Source organism: Aphelocoma coerulescens, chromosome 4 (genome assembly GCF_041296385.1).
Source record: "Aphelocoma coerulescens isolate FSJ_1873_10779 chromosome 4, UR_Acoe_1.0, whole genome shotgun sequence".
NCBI classification, from domain to species: Eukaryota; Metazoa; Chordata; class Aves; order Passeriformes; family Corvidae; genus Aphelocoma; species Aphelocoma coerulescens.
Window position 1 is genome coordinate 35,828,125 of NC_091017.1, and position 6,000 is coordinate 35,834,124.

Consider the following 6,000-nt stretch of genomic DNA (forward strand, 5'->3'; position numbering starts at 1 on the left):
AATCCTCCTCAGTGGCATCTAAGACTTCACCTTTGTGATTCTTGCTATGTTATTTATTCATGCCTCACTATACCCATGTGAAAATCATTGTCAGGTTAATCCTGACCCTAAAAGTATGGCAAAGTGAAACAGCAGTACAGAGTTTAAGGAAGGGGTAATATAGCTACAGGATTTTTCACAGAAAACAGCAATAGAATAGTTTGTCTACCTTGGAGTTTTCACCAAACTTCCCATGATTTTTATCAGCTATGCTGTTTTCACAAATGAAACCACAGGCTAGGGCTGTATTGCTAAAAAGCATTATTGGACATTCATATTTTAACTGTTGTTTTCCCACTTCCCATTCATGAAAATTGGTTAAGACACTGCAGGCATCTAATGGCAAGAACGGAAAATCTGGAGGTTTGATATACAGTATTTATCCAGACACGTTAGTTTCTTACTTAGACTGTGTTAATTATTTTTTTCTGGAAACATCTCATGGTTTTGTGAAACAAGCTGAAGAGAATTGGAAATCCATGGAAACGTTTTAATTCACAGTCACGCTGCCCTTAGGAGGCCTCATACAGATGCATCAGGTACTGTTCCTGATACAGACTGACTTTGTTCAAATTGAAGTACAACATTTCCAAGATTGGCTTATAAAATAAGTGTTACACTAGAATTAAAAACAGATAGATTTGTTAATTTAATATTTTCCATAGCTTCCTCTGTCACCTGATCTTTGACCTGAGTAAATGTGTGTCCAACCAAATGTTACAAAAGTAACATTTTTCAATAGGATTAGCTAAGCCTGGAATGTGTGAGCAGATACATTAATGATCTTTAGGAAAACAAACCCATTTAATTCAGAATACTCACTTACCACATTTTACATGATTTTCAGCCGAGATGTCACTGGGACTGTCTTTAAATCAAACCAAGCTAACAAGAGGAAAGGAAGTAAGTAATAGAAGACATTCAGCAATTATCACCCTTTTAACAGTCCTGGGGACTTAAGACCATAAGTTCTGCACACTGCAAAAATATCACACTGATATATGTTGTGCAGTTCCTTATTAAATAATTCCCAAGTTATATCAGACCTTATTTCTTAAAAGGATAATTATATTTCTTGGAAACATAGCAATACACTTCTGCCATTAGCATCACAGATGGCCAGTGCTTCCCTTGTTCAGCAGCTTCAGTGGAAGCTGTGCTGAGGAGGGGTGGGCTCCATGTCAGGAATATTTATGTAGAGTGTTTAAGCGTTGCACAGCCCTTCTACTGCAAGCTTCTCTGGCAGTGTTTCAGCATTAATCAACAGTACTTATACCAGAATGGAAAATTCAAAAGTAAAATGCCTTGTTAATACAAATCATCAAACGGAAAAGAAAAAACAACCCCTACAAAGAAATCAAGATCTTCAGAAAGAAAAATGAGAGTGAAGGTTGTCATTTTCTTTCCCTTGAAATGATACTATAAATGATGGCTAAATTAGATTAGATGGATCTCAGTCCATCATTATAAGAAAAATAATATTCCACTTAAAATATAACATATTTTGACTGTTCAGCACAGTAGTTTTTAAAAAGAACAACAAATACACAGCTTATTGATGCTATTACACATAGATATGCAAAATTGTCTTCATATTATAAAAGCAACATCTACCCTAAAGAGATTTTCTTTCTTGTTCACTTACAGAAGACCAGAACTGCACTCAAAATTATTTGTCTACAGAGTCCAAAACAATATAGCATATTTGACTGCTGAGATGAGCATAATTTTTTCATATTTTTCTGTTCTTTTTGTCATTTCAAGAGGTATATATGCATCCAGTATGGATGAGCAGTTCACAAATGAAGAATCTCAAAAAACTTCTCATTCAAACATACTCACAAGATGATAAGGGGAAACAGAAGAGTAATTTGGTGGGAAAAAAATATAAGTGTAATAGCTTTTTACAGTAGTAGAGGAAAGATGTGCTAATCATTCTTCAGACTACTCAAGGGAGAATGCTTTCTGACAGTCCCAGGCTATGCTGCTTCACCAGACTCCTGTTTGTGCCAGAATGAGAGATAAAACCTAGCATTTTCCATTTATAACTTTCCTACAACAGTTCTGATTTCCCATTAGATCATTATAGTGAATAATATTTTTGATCCAGATATACTTTCTTAGAAATTAAAATCACTTATTTCCCCTACAGAATTGCTTGTTCTTAACCTGCCCAAGTGCGAAGCTTACTTAGATGTCATCTTCAGTTCAGTACATGATCCTGCAGAGTTTATGGCATTTGTGCTTTTAAATAAAACATCCTTAGTTTAGGGGGTTTGTCTGGAAAACTGAATGAATTGTGATCTGAATATAACTTTGATTTAAAATTTTGATGTCTAAAACCTGTTTACATCCACAGTTTTCTTCCTGATTCAACTCAGTTCAGCACTAAATAAGGCAAGTTCAGGACAGGGACAGATTCCATACTTATTTTTTACATTAAACAAGGAATGTTGTAGGGTAGTTTTCTTTAGTAAACAAACATAGGGAAAGAGCAGCCATTTGGCTTAGAAGCTGATATTATTAATTAATTCTGAAGAAATCAAAAGGATAGAAGTGCTCTGAGCAGAACAGGGATGATTTTATGACACATTATCTGTAACTCCTTGCCCACCTTCCTCCTCTGGAATTTGATCTGGTGCATAAAGAGGATGCAAAACTTCTCTGCATTCCAAGGAAAGCACTTCAGTTGAGAAATGCTGCTCCCATCATAGTAGACACTATGGGACCAAATGATTTCAGCTACAGTTTGGGGGCACAGATCTCAACTGGACAGAGATACCTCCTTTGCTGTCTGGTTTCTGACACCCAAGCTACAGAAAGTGCACGTGATTGTCCTGTTTCTATCCATTTCCTTGTGGTTAGCTCTCACTTCAGACACCAGGCCTGTGGTGCTGACTATGTGCATTGCAAGCTGGTGCTTGTTTAAAGGCATGCCTAACTTAGGTTAAACATGTGGCTTGAATTAAGGCGTGATTTATGCACTTCTGCCTGCTGTACAGATAATACAAAAAGAAGGATTGCATCGATCTGCTTGAAATGCAGCTGCTACATGGTGTCATGGAAATACGTGTTAAAAGCTTTTGATTCACTTTCTTTTAAACAGTCTCAGTTTCAAGACCTATAACTAATAGGAGCACCACGAGACAAGCTTCTCAAACACAATACTGTTCTGGAAACTATGGTTGCAACTGCTCACAAGTAAAAGCTTGCAGAAGTTCCCAATTGCTAAAAGCTTTAAATAGATTGGGACTATCAACTGGTTCCATGTGTTCCTCCCAGACACATCAGCTTTTATGAAGACTTTTTCCCAACTAGAAGAAATTTGCTTTTGGAAGGACCTGATAGGTTACTAGATTTTTCAATAACTAGCTGAATTTATGTTCCAGATTGGCTGAAATCATAAACTATTTAGATTATTTCATTACTAACTATTCTGTCCCAGCTGTAGTTGGCTTCAGCTGAATACACTGAGGTTGGAAGATTGATCTAACCATTCAAAGCTGTTCACACTTTGATATAGCACATATAAGGCTGGTGGGGCTTCCAAGCAGTTTAGTGATTAACAAAAGATAATAATGTGAATTGTTAAAAAATTAGAAAGGCAATGATGATGTGCTGGTTTGAAAGTTATGGGAAATTGCCTCCAGGGATATGTTCACATTATATTTTCTCTATTCTCTTTCAAACACTGACCTAGAAAACTAAGGTTCTTGTGCAATTACAGTTTCAGGAGGTGAGGCTTTTGAGAAAACTCTAAATTTTGCAACACTAGTCATGCTGAGGTAAAGACCTACTTGACTCCGGTTAAGTATCATTGTTCCTGAGTACAAAGTAGAACATGAAACAGCAAATTTTTGATTTTACCCAAACCCTTAGCTTCCATTATTTAAAATGTTGCCTGCAAAACCATCCAGCAGAGTTTGCAGGAGGATTGAATGCATTTTTAAAGTGTGACTTGTCACTTGCATTTCTGATACGGAAATGGTAGTAGTATATGGCATCCTGAAAGGAAGAGAGGACTTCACTTGTACAATTTTCTACTTTTATGAGAATGCTCAGCTTGCAGTAGTCCTCCAGAATCTCACATTAAAATTTCCTTTTTAGCCACAATAAATGATATGCTTTTACACAGCCTGGAAATATTCTTTAGTTTGAAAGCTGATGTGGAAATTTGCCCCATTCAGGGGTCAAAGAGAATGAAAAAATCCATTTGAGGTTCGCAGCCTCTGGTTGCTGGCTCAAGTGGATGCAGAGGCTGCTACATGATTGACCAGACTGTGCACTGTCACTCAAGTGTTGCCAGCTTAGCCTTTAATAAGGTAGCTTTTAAACAGTTGTCTAAAGCTTAGATACCATGTTGATCTTTTGGCATAGGATGAGTATCAAATAATTTTAAATAGAAAAATCATTTTAAAGCTCTTCTCACTAAGCATCAGACTTGAAAATCTGTACAGTGCATTTTTAATAGAGGCTAGATTTGGGTTAACTGGTTTTAGTTACTAAAGTATGAAGGCTGCCACATGGGGAAACATCTCCAACAATTATCATGACGCACACAGAAATGTCAGACTACTTATGCTATTTGCCTCATAGTTTCACAACATTTAAGGCCGGGAAAAAAATTAACTCATCTTATTCAGCATGTACTTCATAGGTCACTGTATTTCACTGAGACCAATTTTGCTTATTTTCTTTAAACTACCACTTTTCAATCCTCCAAAGATTTTAAATGGCAGTTGAAATGTTAAAAAACACAGTGTTTCATGAACATAGCTTGACTCAGAAGAACACCAGGCCAGCTCAAAGCACAGCTTATCGACCACTGACAACCCACTTTTACTTTTGATTAAGCCCTACTTCTTGAGAGAAAGGTAAAGAACATTTAGGCAATTGCACAACATCCTGCATGACCCAGGCAGGCAACCCACTGCAGCACAAGTCTTCCATGCTGTCACAGGAACCAGCAATTTGTACAAGTGTCTTTTGATAGAGTTTCTAAAGCTTTAGTGAGGTAATGACCATTAAAATACAGAAAAGCAAGTTGGGGACACAATCCTAGAAGCCGTGCAAATTCCTGATCAAAAAAATGTTACATTAAAGGATACAAAATAAAATAATAATGTATCTCTGGACATACCCTGATGTCAAGCCTATTTTTGCACACTTTGGTCAATTGGGAAAGAAATAAACCCCATTTTTTTTCATATTGGTCAAATTTCACAGCTGCAACCAGGTCATGCTGCAGAGAAACAAAACCTGATCTTTTTCTGGCAGCTAGTGACAATTTCCTTCTGTGCTGTGGACAGGAGAAGTTTGAGTGTTGCTGAGCATCAGAGGGTAGCTGCATTCCTTCAGGGCTGTATCTAAGCTAAGAGGACAGCTCTCCCTTGCTTACCATTATGCCACAGTTAATGTGGGAGAAGGTTTCTGGTTTTCAGAATCCAAAGTGAAAGGATAGGGGAAGAGAGAGAAGCAAAGATCAGGATCAGCAAGAAGGGCTTCTTGTAGCTGTCACTGTGCTCTGCAAAAAGAAACCACATTGTCATTTTTCTGCTGGTTTTTTGCACATTCTAATTTTATTCTTTACTGTTTTCATTGTGATACAAAGAATTTTGCTGTTTTCAGTGTGTTTTTCTCTATATTTCTCTGCATATGTATAATATGGCTGAAAATATAGCAACAGTTTTCTTTTTGTCAGAAAAAACTTACTTATTAACAACTTTTACTTCCTTATAATGTCATTTTCTAAAAAATACAAAAAAGACCTGATATCATAGAGGACCACCCCATTAATACTAATTGGTTTTAAATGACTAGTCTGTTTTAAAGGTTATGCAATTATTAGAGTGCTACTTCATTCTCTTGAACTAGAGATGGAAGACATTTTAACCATAGATAAAATTCAAAACTGGCAAATTCAGCCCAGTAAGTTACTGCTGTATGATTCAATAATTTATG

General features: G+C 36.6%; 1 long non-coding RNA gene across 1 annotated transcript in view; it reads right to left on the minus strand.

Annotated features, from left to right (window-relative positions):
* LOC138109027 (uncharacterized) overlaps positions 1 to 5,549 on the minus strand; it is a 49,880-nt gene extending 44,331 nt beyond the window's left edge. The window contains exon 1 of the long non-coding RNA XR_011150210.1: positions 5,438 to 5,549. This is a non-coding gene — a long non-coding RNA (uncharacterized lncRNA). The remainder of the gene's footprint in view (positions 1 to 5,437) is intronic.
* Positions 5,550 to 6,000: the final 451 nt, after the last annotated feature.